The sequence below is a fragment of the Gastrolobium bilobum genome, unplaced genomic scaffold (genome assembly GCF_033153095.1).
Source record: "Gastrolobium bilobum isolate Gb01-03AN ecotype WA unplaced genomic scaffold, APGP_CSIRO_Gbil_v1 utg52616, whole genome shotgun sequence".
Taxonomy (NCBI): domain Eukaryota; kingdom Viridiplantae; phylum Streptophyta; class Magnoliopsida; order Fabales; family Fabaceae; genus Gastrolobium; species Gastrolobium bilobum.
In genome coordinates, this window is record NW_026895587.1 from 124,834 (window position 1) to 138,607 (window position 13,774).

The following is a 13,774-nucleotide window of genomic DNA, read 5'->3' on the forward strand; positions in this document are numbered from 1 at the left end:
TAGTTATATCTAGTTGGGTGCAATGAACGTGTGGAACACTTTTTTTATGAATAGTATCGCTTGTCATTCACTTTTTAAAAACACTTTCAAAATTTTGTTTTTACAGACCATGCTACATATCATATAATAGAACATATTTTCATATTTTAGAGGGGGGCGGTGGTCCACCCTAGCCCCCTATGTAGGTCCGCCCCTAAGAGCTAAGGTGACTTCAAGTTCGATCCTCAACCACCCTCCACTTTTTAGTGGAATTAAGTCAACACAAGGTCATTAAAGATTTTATATTATATCTCTCTAACACATCCATTTACACAAGAGCCTTTAGGTTTGAAGCTTGTATATTGTACAAGCCTAATTTTTCAATTCAACTCAAAAGTTTAAGCTTGATGGGCCTTATGAATTTAGGGTCTATTTAGTGTGATGTGTGATGCCTGATAATATATGTTTATACTATACGTTATGCTATTTTTAATTGTTTGGTATGACCATCTTATAGTATAAACTTATACATGATAATCTCTTAATACATTAAAATAATATATATCTTAATTAGGCCTAAGAGGGTAAGATTAGGCCTGACAAGAGGTTGATGTATTAACTTCACTAACCAGTGCAATTCTAAAGAATTAATATATTATTTTAACATTAATATATTAAAATAAAAAATAATATTTCAATATATCAATTTTTAAAATATTGGAGATTTTTATTTTTTACAAAAATTAATATATTTTTGGACACATTGATCAATAGATTTTAATAAGAATTAATATCATATGATATATTTGGAAGAATTATATAAGTTCTTTATTAAAGGGTATTTTTGTCAAAAATATTTATTTTTAACTTATCTAATATTATATAGTACATTACCAAATATTTGATGATTATTATCTTATATAATATATTATCTTATACAATATCATGTCAAATGCTAGATAATATTAAAATTTAATCATTATATTATCAGGCTTTATCCTATATTGTGAATCAAACATGCCCTTATATTATATCTCTCTAACATACCATGTGCTCATCACACTAACGATAACACTAAAGGTTTTAATATATAATGTCATGCAAAACTCATTAAATCTACGAGTAAGAGATTAAATTGATTTTATTTTCTAGATATCCAAGTTGATGTAAATGATTGAGAAATTAATTCGTGCTGAAATTATTTTGAATAACGAAATTAAGTGATAAAAAGACACGTATCTTTTGAATATTAAAATAGGGTTTGATCCTTTAACTTATGACGTATTTAGCTGGTTAAATTATAATTTTAGTTTCTATCACTTGTTTTCAATAAAGGAATTTTGCTATGTTTTCCACATGCATCACCCATATATGGGCTTAACGTAGTCTTTCTCCCGAGTTTGATTTTGCCTCTCCATAAAAAATAAAACCACTCTTCAAAAGTATTGTATTCTGTTTGCATCTCTCTTCCTATCCTATATATGACTACATGTAAGTTAAAAAGCATGGGTCTCGGGAAAAATAAAAAATAAAAACTTAATCAACTTTGACAATCGAGAGAAAAATGAGAACCAAAGTTAGAACTCCTACAGTCCCACATGCCTTCACTAATTTTCTAAAATAAAAAGAAATATATACAGAGGAGGGATCAGTTTGTCATAAATAAAGGTGACTTAGGTAGAAGATTAAGATATTTTGTCTAAACAAAAGGTATATAAATAGCATTGTTAATTTTTAATGAAATTAAGAATTCAAAATAAGGGATATTTCCAATAGCTTAATACAATATCTCAACCTAGCTAAAACTTTAATATAATAGTTTTTTGGTATTTTTTATTTATATTTTCCTTACTTAGCTCATTTTTAATCAATGTGGAATGTCATCATTTACATTTGAATTTTTCAACAATTTATGATTTGTCTTGATTATAAAATGGGCCACCATCCCCTAAACTTTATTTTTATCAAGAAAAAAAAACTAAAGTCCAAATCTTAGTTGACCATAAGCCTGTTTAATTTACTTTGTCAAACATGCATGTTGAATAAAATTATCCATTTTCTTCCGTTCTCTCAATGCTCGGTGATGTAGATAGCAAGCTAACAGAAACATGAATTACTTCTCTTGTATCCTTCTCAAATGTGAAATTACAATATAGAATTTGAGACGTGACTTGCTATTTGCTTTTAGACAACTAACATAAGATAGATATGGAACCTGATGAAATAATTTAAAAAACGTGGAAATTGTTTATACGAAGATGAAGATTAGGCATATATATGGTGTAGTTAAACTATTACCAATACATGACATTGTAACAAAATCTGAGTGTATTGGTTGAGATTTTAATGGATTGTTTTAGATAAAAAAAATATTGGTATTCTTTTAAATAATTATTTTAAATAATTAAAAAAATCACATGTATTCAATTAGGAATTTAAAAGATTATTTTAGAAGTTCGTCTAAATCCGGTGGTATTCAATTAAGATTTTAAACAAAGAAAAATAATCTTGTGGTATTTAAAATCTGACGATTTTAATGAATTTTCTATTAGTGTGGATTTTGTGAGATTTTTTAATAAGAAGTATAAATAGTTTGTCTCTCTCACAATCTCACCCTAACCCCTAGGATTTATTGAGATTTCTCTATTTCAATGTCTCGCAACCTACTCTAGCCTTTTCTCAAAGGCAAGGTACTCTCACATATTTTCTCTGATTTTGGCATTCCTCTTGTTAGAGATATAAAAAAAAATCGATTAATGTAGCCTCACTCACTAGCTTAAGCTTTTGGGTTGAATTTGTTCTTTATATGGTATCAGAGTCTCGGTGTCTTGGATTCGATCTTCACCGTCCCCCCACTTTCTTTTATGGAATTTCTTAGCACATGTAGGTGAGTTTGTGCATTGGCTGGGGCGTGCTAGAGATGTATAAAAAAAATATTAATGTAACATCACCCATCAGTTTAAGCTTTTGGATTGAATTGATTCTTTACACCTTCTTTATAAAGGTAATGACTTCGAGGAAGAAGAAAGAGTTGACGAAGAAATAGATGAAGAATTTTGTGAAATTCGTAATACATTTGACCGATCACAATTTGCTGCAAGTGAAAATTTTCACAAGATTTTGATGGCCTTGAATTTAATAACATGATTTGATGGCTAAACTGGGACCTACTATGCCCACTAAAATAAGAGATAGCACAAGGTTTTACCCTTATTACAAGGTATGTGATAATTATCTAATCATAACAATATTATATTATATTTGTCATTATTATAAAATACATTTTTCATTAATATAATTATTATTATATATGAATAATTTTATGATTGTATTGGAGCTATTGATGGTACACATATGCATGCAATGGTGAGGGGACGAGATGTAAGCAGTGATCGTAATCATCATGGAAAGATTTCACAAAATGTATTAGGAGCTTGTAACTTTGATTTGGAATTCATGTATGTTCTTAGTGGATGGGAGGGTTCAGCTCATGATTCCAATCTATTAAATTATGCTTTAACAAGGAGGAATAGACTTGAAGTGCCCCAAGGTAAGTATTTATTTTTTAAATAATAATATATTTTTTTTAGTTTTCATACTAATTTATATGTTTTGTATATATAATTAGGTGAATATTTCCTAGTGGATTGTGGATTTCTCAATCGATGCCCATTTTTAGCTCCATTTTGAGGGGTGCGATATCATCTGCAAGATTTTACAAGTCATGGTAATAATCCTCAAAATGCAAATGAATTGTTTAACCTTCGTCATGCATCATTGAGAAATGTAATTGAAAGGATATTTGATATTTTTAAATTATGGTTCACAATTTTTAAGTTAGCACCTCCATTTCCATTTAAAACACAAGTAGATCTTGTGTTAGCATGTATAGCACTACACAACTTTCTTCGCAAAGAAAATCGTTCAGATGAATTTCCAATTGAACCAATAGATGCATACTACAAAAAAACAGGCATTTAGCGGCGGTTCATTTTAGGTATACGCAACGGTTACAACTGCCCCTAATTGCAAAAATGCATTTAGTGACAGTTGTAACCGTCGCGTATACCAAAAATGAACCGCCGCAAAATGCCTTTTTTTGTAGTGTTCATCTTCAATATTATCAGTTAATGAAAAAAATAATTTTCAACCCATTGGTCAAACACAAGAGCATGAACGAGAAGATGCTAATGCGGCTAATATTGCTTTAGATATGTCGAGAGTTTCTCCTTAATAGGATATCAAGTTACGTCAAATTACTGATTAATAAAATTATATTAAGTTTTATTTTTTTTAATTAATATCATTGCATTTATTTGTTAATTTTTTAGTGACTCTTGTAATTTTGAATATTTGTTAAAAATTCATATTATTTTTTAAAATCTTATAGATCCATATTGTCCTTTCAAATCTTATAAATTATATTAAAAAATTTTAATTCCAATCTTATAAAATTTTGATTGTAAAAAAAGTCTTTAAATTCACTAATATTTTAGATAGTCTTTTAAAATTTATAAAAAAAATTTATCTCAAAATAATTTTTTAAAATCCTAATCCAATAGAGCCTTAAAACTAAAAACTCGAGTCCTTATTGTATTAAACTTGGAAGAAGGCAAGTATTGGACAACTTCCGCTTATTTTGGCTTTCACACGGCATGCGATGTATGCTTTAATTTGAACTACGACAAAAATGGCATATGCTTTCCAAATGATATATATATATATATATATATATATATATATATATATATATATATATATATATATATATATATATATATAATAAACACCCTTTTTAGTCCCTGTCAATATTTACGAAGTCCTTTTTAGTCCCTGACAATAAAAAAGGACTAAATTGGTCCCTGAAGTTACAAAAAAAGGGCCATGTTAGTCCTTATGTCAACTCCCAAATATGTAGAGTGACCCTTTTCTTGTACTTTCAGGGACCAATTTAGTCCTTTTTTATTGCCAGGGACTGAAAAGGACTTCGTAGATATTGCCAGGGACTAAAAAGGGTGTTTACTCATATATATATATGGACTTATCATTTCTCAACTTGAGATAATTTTATCTTCGGCTACTAAATCATAACCGTACAAAGATGGATCAATGGTGATAAAGGAAGAGAGAGAAAAAGGGATTCATAACCATTCAAAGGTGAATCAATATATATAAGAAAATAAATAAACAAAACGACGTAGTTTTAGAGTGGCCGGAGATAAAATTATCTCAAGCAGCATAAGAAATATTTTTTCATATATATATATATATATATATATATATATATATATATATATATATATATATGTTGACTTTAAAATCAATCATCCCAATCTACTAAAAAATAATCAATCACCTCATGCACTATGCGGCATGGGATTGCTTGTTCTTAATGAATATTGGTTAGTCTTTACACGTGAAAACTTTTAGCAAAAAATAAAAAATAAAAATGAAGACATGGTTAGTCTGTTTCAGAAATAAACACGGCTCTAAAATTTTGTCTATTTTCTTTTTTTTAATAAAAACTGTTCTACTTTTCTTATACAAAAGCCTTTGAATGAGGCACACGTCGTTATTTGCCTACTTTAAAAAGGAAAAAGACAGTGCTCAATTATAATGCTAGTGAGTAATGACGGTAAAGTAAATTCAAATTTGAAGTACGAGTATTTTTTTATGGGTTTAATGTCTCTTAAGGAGATAAATTTATTTCCTACATACATAAAGGTATGTTGAGATATATAAAATCATTAATATAGCCTCATCCATAAGGTTAAACTTTTGGGTTCAAATGGTTCTTTACATGGTATCAGAGCCTCCTCGATTTACCAGGTTTGATCCTCACTGCCCCCCACTTTATTTGTAGTGAAATTTTTTTCTTCACACAGGTAGGTGGGCATGTGCATTGTCCACTCTTCAAGTCCAGTGGACTCTCGTGTAAGGGGGCGTGTTGACTCTCGTCTCACTACAAGCTTAAGCTTTTGGGTTGAATTGGTTCTTAAGCTTTTGGGTTGAATGGATTCTTTACAAAGTATGTGGAACCTATGTGAGGAAAAGAGAAAACATAGACCACATAAACTTTTATGTGTGTATAGGAGATAAGAATTATTTCTTACAATATGAGAAATAGTAAACTTTTTTTATTTTCCAAGCAATAAAAAACATTGAGCCTTTGTTGGGGAGTTGAGGTGATCTGAAACAAAAACTCAGGTGAGAAATTTAAAATTGAATAAAATAGTAATAAAAATAGAGGGAGGATATTTTGACTACCAAAAATTTCCACTACCACCTTACTACCTATCTAATCACCATTGGATTAACATTTTCTCTCTCTTCAAAAACTTTTTAACATTCTCCCTCCTTGATCCAATGGTGATTTGATAGGTAGTAAGGTGGTAGTGGACATTTTTGGTAGTCAAAATATCCCCCCTCATAAAAATAAGGGAAAAGTTTAAAATTCTCCGGTGACTTGTTTCATAATCATTTTTTTATCGCTTATTTCTTGTGTAATTTTTTTTTATTCAAGTTTATCTTTAATATTGTTGAACATCGGGCTAATATATGCATTTTCTATTAGTATATGCATATGCCCTAGAAATAATCTACGAGTCAGAAAATATTTTATTTGTACTACATAGCATTACATGATATTTTTATGTTTATAAATACAAAGCACATTTTATGTATTTTCATTGTTTGTCTCTTCCTATATATAGACAAAGTGCATTATAATGAGATCATGATTATGAGGACTCAAATTCACTACACAACTATTCGTTAAACCTGTCCTAATATAAAGTCGCCAAGAAAAGGCATTGATTGTCTAAACTAGACTAGCACGACACTAGATTATTTACATGAAGATATAAGGTATAGATCTCATTATTGTACGCATAAGAAACCTTAACCCATGTTGTGGGTAGGGTTGGCAAAACGGGTCAACCCGACCCGACCCGACCCAACTCGCATTCAACCCGAAAAAAACGAGTCGGGTTAGGGTTTGCACGAGAAAAATATCGAGCCAGAAATCCCAACCTAACTCGACTCGAGTCGGGTTAGGGTTGGCTCGCGGGTTGGCTAAAAAATATGGCTCGTGGGTTGGCTTGAAAAAATAGCTCGCGAGTTGGCTCGAAAATTAGCTCGCGGGTTGGCTCAAAAATTGGCTTGTGGGTTGGCTCGTTTTCAGCCTATTTAAATGACCTTGTAGTATTAATGCACCAGCTATGTGGCTTCCATTAGCTTAAACAAAGGGTTACAAAAGGAGAAATAAAAACAAAATATTTTTGTTTCGAATTTTCTTCATAACAAATTTGCATCAACATCTAGAAACAATTAGAACCACTTGCTACCAAGTGGGTAAGATATTTGAACCAAACAGAGCCACAACAGCCTAACAATATAAAAATGGTAGGGATGTGAGAAGATTAGGGACTTAGGTTTAGAGAAAGAAGAAAACGATGACAACATGTGTGGGTTTTGTCCATTTTTATATATTATATTTTGTATTTGTATAGCTGGCTCGTTTGACCCGCGGGTTAGCTCATTTTTTCACGGGTTGAAATGAGCCGGGTTGGCAGCTCATTTTTGCCAACCCAACCCGGCTCATTTTTAGCGGATTACGAGCCAACTCGTCGGGTTGGCTCCTTTTTGCCAATCCTAGTTGTGGGTGCCTATTAAGTAAGGATACTTCAAAAAATCTAAAGAGTTAGTGTCGGACACCCGACAAGATTTAACACGCTTTGACCATTGACCAATCCGACAGGTGAATTTGACCATGTCTGACACAGTCAAATGTCATTATTGTAATAAACTTATAACTTTAAAAAAATAATATATTAATAAAATTATAATTTTAAAAGAATTAAAATAAATTTAAAAAAAAATAAGAACTTTTACTTTTTCCCTTTCCACCCACGACAACTTATTCTACCCTCTCAAAATTAAAAACAAAACCCTAAGGGCATGTTTGGTGCATAGTATTGGATAAGTCCTGATAGCATAAGACCTGATAGTATAAGACCATATTGTATAAGACCTAATTAAATTTTAATACTTTCCAGCGTTTGGTATGGTATAGTATAAGATAATATCCTCCTATATTTTAAAAATTAATATATTAAAAAAATTATTTTAATATATTAATATTGAAATGATATATTAGTTCTTGAGAATTGTACTTGTAAGCAATATTAATACATCAACCCCTTATCAGGCCTAATCACACCCCCTTAGGCCTGATTAAGTTATACATCATTTTGATGTATTAAGGGATTATGCTGTATAAGCTTATACTATACGATGGTCACACCAAACAACTGAAAATGTCATAACGTATAGTATAAGCTTATACTATCAAGCCTTATACATCACACCAAACATGCCCTAATTCATACGGCGGAGCAACGACTACAGTTGTGAGCATGAGTTCCAGCGACACGTAGTGGGGACTAGCGAGCGTGTATGGCGAGGGAAGCACCACTCTCTCTTCTTCTTCGTTGGTGATTTCCTTCCACTATTTTAAACACATTATCTGCAAGTATGAAAAATGGAACAATGTTTTTTTTTCTTCTCACTTTTATTTTTTCTCTTTCCATTATTTCTTCTTTTATCTTATGCTAATAGTGATTATTGCATATATATTCCATTGATTTGATAGCCAAGACATATATATGTTATTTTATATTATATTATGGGAATATGGTTTCTCATATTGCATGCGACAAAATTGTCTCATGCACTCACAAAAAAGAATGTAGATGGTGGAACGACCTGGGTTCGATAATCACCAACACTACCTTTGGGAGGGGCATAAAGTATTAATCCCTGACCCGCCTCGAGATTAGTCTCATAGCCGGCTTAAAGAGCTGAAGCTTGTGGGGTTGCTTAGAGGATCCTACTCGCTTCAAAGAAGTAATTAGGGTTTGTATAAAAAAAATGTAGTACCCATTTGTTTTCTTTCTCTCTTTTTTCCTTAGTGAGTCTCACCTACTTTTTTGTGTATGTATGAGAAAAAATTATCTCATGCAACATGAGAAACTATATTCCCTTCTATTATAACATTCTTTCTTCTTTCTAGTGTTTCATTTTTTTTCCTCTTTCCCTTCTTTGTTCTTTTTATCTTATACTGCATATTATGGAAATGGTTTATTTTCTTTGAACCTTTTATAGTTAAATTGATGGATATTATCAGTTTTGATTCATTTTTTGTTAAGTTATTGAATATAAAATGTAATATACATTATATATATTAAATGTAATATTAAAACGTGTCTCAACGTGTCGAAATCTAAAAAAATTTAGAATTCATGTGTTGAAGTGTCGTACGGTGTCGTGTCGCATGTCGATGCCGATGCTACATATGTGGTGCATTTATAGTATATTGAATCACATTGAACTGACCCGTCGAAGGACTCCACAAGAATTTATAGAAGTATCATTGGATATGTAAAGTTTCTCATCATATTGTAGTGCGAATCATCCTTAGACCCAAAGTTGTTTTCATACACGATGTTGTGAGCCCAATTTATGAACAACCACAATCGTATTCCCAAGTACCCATCATATTCGAGAGGCTATGTCTTGGACTAGGCTGAGAATGTGAGACATATATTAATGAGTCCATGTAATTTCTTTTAAGCCTATTGTAATAGAAGTGGGTCATGTTAAAAGTGTGATAAATTTTTAGTAAAAGCATCATAATATTTGAATCCCAATTCTCTCTCTATTTTCTCTCTCTAATTTCTCTCTCTAAGATCTTTCTCTCTTTCTCCTATCAACCTGCTACACACGATGTATGACGGGTAATACTTTGGAGTATAACTCTATCCACCTTTAAAATGGGGTGAATAGTATACTTACAGGTATAATTTGAGGGTATAAGTGTAAATGAACAAGTCGAATGAATTTATCATCCACTATAAGGGATTAGTTATGCACAAGACCAGTAGGTTTTGAATGGCTTATGCAGAACCCATGAATCTATGCATAGTAAGATATCATAAAGAGTTCATAGACCTATCTTAGAGTTTAGGGAGAAATACTCCATGTCCTGGAAAAGCTTCTTTTAGTCACCAAAGAGTCAATATTATTTCCTTACTCTTGACTTAAAAGGTGGATGAGTCGGATGAAGGGACGATTTCACAGAATCCAAATTATTGGATTAGATCAACTCGATTAGTTCTGGGGCCACAAAGCATTGGTAGTACTATGTGTGATCATTAGATGAGTTGGTCCCCATTAATAGAGGTGTAAATGTGTCAAACCAAGATAGATTTTAGCTTAAATGGACTAGACCTATGTAGATTATTTCAAGTGTGGCTTAGTTTGTTAGTCTGATTCAAGTCAAATTATAAGTTTAACCTAACTTGTTTTTAAAAATACAAGATTTGGTCTAGCCTACCAAGCCTTCAAAAAGGGCATATTATTTTATTAAAACATAACAATATATCATTTTATTGAAAAATAACAAGACATTATTTTATTAAAAATAAAATAAATGTATTTACTTAAAAATACAAGTCGAGCCTTGAGGCTTAAAGGCCAAGCTTGCTAAACTAGGCTTGTGGCCTGATTTTCAAAGAAGCCTTTTAATGAGCTCAAGCCTATACTATTTTTAAAAAGGATCAAGCCAAGTCAGCCAAAAGGCAGGCCAAACTATAGATCCCTGAAATGTCGTTTGGCCCATTTACACCATTATCGATTAAAGAGTTTAAGAAGGTCCAATCTTGTTTATGGCAGTGACTAATTGGGCCTAATGGGTCACTCACCAATATCATCTCGATGGTAATACCTAGTGTATGCTTAGGCCTTAATTGGCCAGTGGACCTTATAGGATAAGATTGAGAAAGAGCATTCCAAATTATTGGACCAAACATGTGGCCCAATGGGTTGAGCCAGCACTTATGACTTAGAGTTCTTATATATGATCCAAATACATTAAATGGAATACTAGAAGAAGAAGAATAATAAGAGAAGAAATTAGGTATGGACTTGACCCGTTCTCATTTAACTAGGAAGAAGGCTAATTAGCATAGATTAATTAGGCTTGTGCTAGATTCATTTCTAGTAAATAAGAATATAAGTTGATTAGTAAGGACTAATTAGGCTCCATCATGGCCTAGTACGATTATAAGAACAAAGAAGGGAGATTTAGGCTTAAATGAGTAGCAACCTAGGCCAGGCTTAAGTAAATGATGATTCACTCAAGCCCTAAGTATTAAGAGGGTGCATTAGGTGTTGTAGAAACCCTAGCTGCCACTTGCTTTCTATGTCTCTATCCCTATCCCTTTACCTCTTGCGCCCCTCTTTTCATCCCTTATTTTTCCACCCCAAACTCTTGGTCTTCACCCTTGTTCCAAAGTCATAGAAGCTTTCAAAGTTGAAGGTGATAAGAAGAAGAATGTGTTCTTCATTGCTATTGGAGGAGATATTATGGGTCACTATTAAAGTGGCTTGGATTCGTTTAACCTTCTTTTGAACAAACCTTACTAAGTGATTGAAGCGTCAGAGATATAGCCTTAATCATCCTCCTCAATTTTATATTGAAATTGAACCATGTGTATCATGTAAAGATTCATTCCTTCCTCTGTGTACATCATGATTTGGTTTTTACATCATGCATCTCAACCTTTGAATTCATAAAGGTGGCATCTTTTAACCTTTACATTGTCCCCTGTGAATAGTAATAAAATCATTAAAGAGGTAAGTGATTATAAAAAATACATGGGGTAAGTGATTCTAGAGTAAATTTTAGAGGATTTTTGAACTAGATCTACAATCATACCCAACAAAAGATTTACTTAAGAGTATTGGACTTGATAATGAGTTTGTCATGAAGAAATATTTAATGATTAAGACTTAAGTGTAAGAAAGAAATTGAAAGATTAATGATTAAAAAGAAAAGAACACACAATAATTATTATATTAATTGGTAGAGAAATGAATAAATAAGATTCAGGTAAAACCAAATAGGACCAAAATTTAGTAGCTTCTAAATGTGTATAAACTAGTTACACGAATATTAGTTAGGAATTAATTGAATTAAGAAACAACAATGCAAAAATGCTCTAGTAGAAAGCATTTATTAGTTATTACTAAGGATTCATATATATATATATATATATAATGTTAGCATGGTTTTATGTATAATGGCTTTCTAATAGCAAAAACGGAAATTCCTTTAGATTGGCCATCAAAGAGCACCAAAGAAAAGTCATAAACTTATTCTGCCAACAACAAATCTAAGGGGAAATTGATCATGTATATGTTTGATCGAACGTTTACCATTTAATGTTTTATCAAACATTTATATATATATATATATATATATATATATATATATATAATGTTAGCATGGTTTTATATATAATGGCTTTCCAATAGCAAAATTGAGAATTTCTTTAGATTGGCCATCAAAGAGCACCAAAGAAAAGACACAAACTTATCCCATCTACAACAAATCTAAGGGGAAATTGATTATGTATATGTTTGATCGAACGTTTACCACTTAGCCAAAAGCTATAACAATTATTTCTAACAGAACTCTTTCTATTTAACCTTATCGCCCAATCATCATGATTCTATATGACTCTGAATCCATATCAAGCCTCGCCAAGGCAGGATGTTGGATTCACCAACAATCTCCCTTAACACCTGTTAAGAATTGAACCCATGACCTCGGCTTTGATACAAAAGTTGGATCGAGAGCTTGCAATTAGGATAAAAGTTATAATGTTAGTGAGGATGTAACTCTCTCCACTTACCCTTAATAGTCCAAGCACCATGATTTAATCTGATTCTTATACACACCGGAGCTTACCATGGGGGGTGTTAGCTTCAACAAACATATATAGACAATAGAATTGTACATTTTTACTTTGAGATTAAGGATCATACCATCTAATAGCCAATAGGCTTGCAAATACTTCAAAAGACAAAATGAGACTCAAATGCAACACACAAATTGTAACATCCAAGTGGCTAACGAGGGGCAGAGAATGATTGCCGGTGCAAAAGAGGCACGGATAAGGAGCGACTCCTGGCAAGCCTCCAGCGGAGGGGTATATGAATGAATCGAATCAACACCTGAAAGAGATGGATTCCAGAAACTGTTTAGGTATGAGACTGTACAGTTAGGGATAGCTTATAAGAATTAATTGATACTGCCTATAATAACAAGATGCATCTACTTTTCAGTAGCCCAGAACGGAAGAACTCCATAGTTAAGCATGCTTGACTTGGAGCAATTCTGGGATGGGTGACCTCTTGGAAAGTTTTTCGAGGAAGTCTACGAGTGAGGACAAAGCACACAAAAATGTATCGTGTTAGTTCGTGTAGATAATCATTGATTCTTGAGGCGGCCAGGCGTTACAAGTGGTATCAGAGCAAGGCCTCTCTCCCAATATGGCGTGGTTCGAAGACGAACCAGGTGGATACTGGTGGGAATGTAACATCTTGATGGCTGACAAGGGCGAGGAGTATCGCCGGTGCAAAAGAGGCACGAACAAGGAGCGGCTCCTGGCAGGTTTCCAGCGAAGCTGTATATGAATGAATCGAATCAACACTCAAAAGAGAGGAATTTCAGAAATTGCGCAGGTATGAGACTGTACAAGTACAATTAAGGATAACTTATAAGAATTAATTGGTACTACCTATACTAAGTTCCTGTTTAGATCCTTTCTTTTTTAAGCTAGAAGTTACTTATAAGCATAAGCTAGGCCAAACAGATTTTAGGAAAAGCTCTGATAATGAAAAGCTCTTTTTTTATAAGGAAGAAAAAAACTGAAAACTAAAAGCTCCT

At 32.2% G+C, this 13,774-nt stretch overlaps 1 pseudogene; it reads left to right on the forward strand.

Annotated features, from left to right (window-relative positions):
• The first annotated feature begins 3,342 nt into the window (after positions 1–3,342).
• Positions 3,343–4,213, forward strand: LOC133318084 (uncharacterized; annotated as a pseudogene).
• The last annotated feature ends 9,561 nt before the right edge of the window (positions 4,214–13,774 follow it).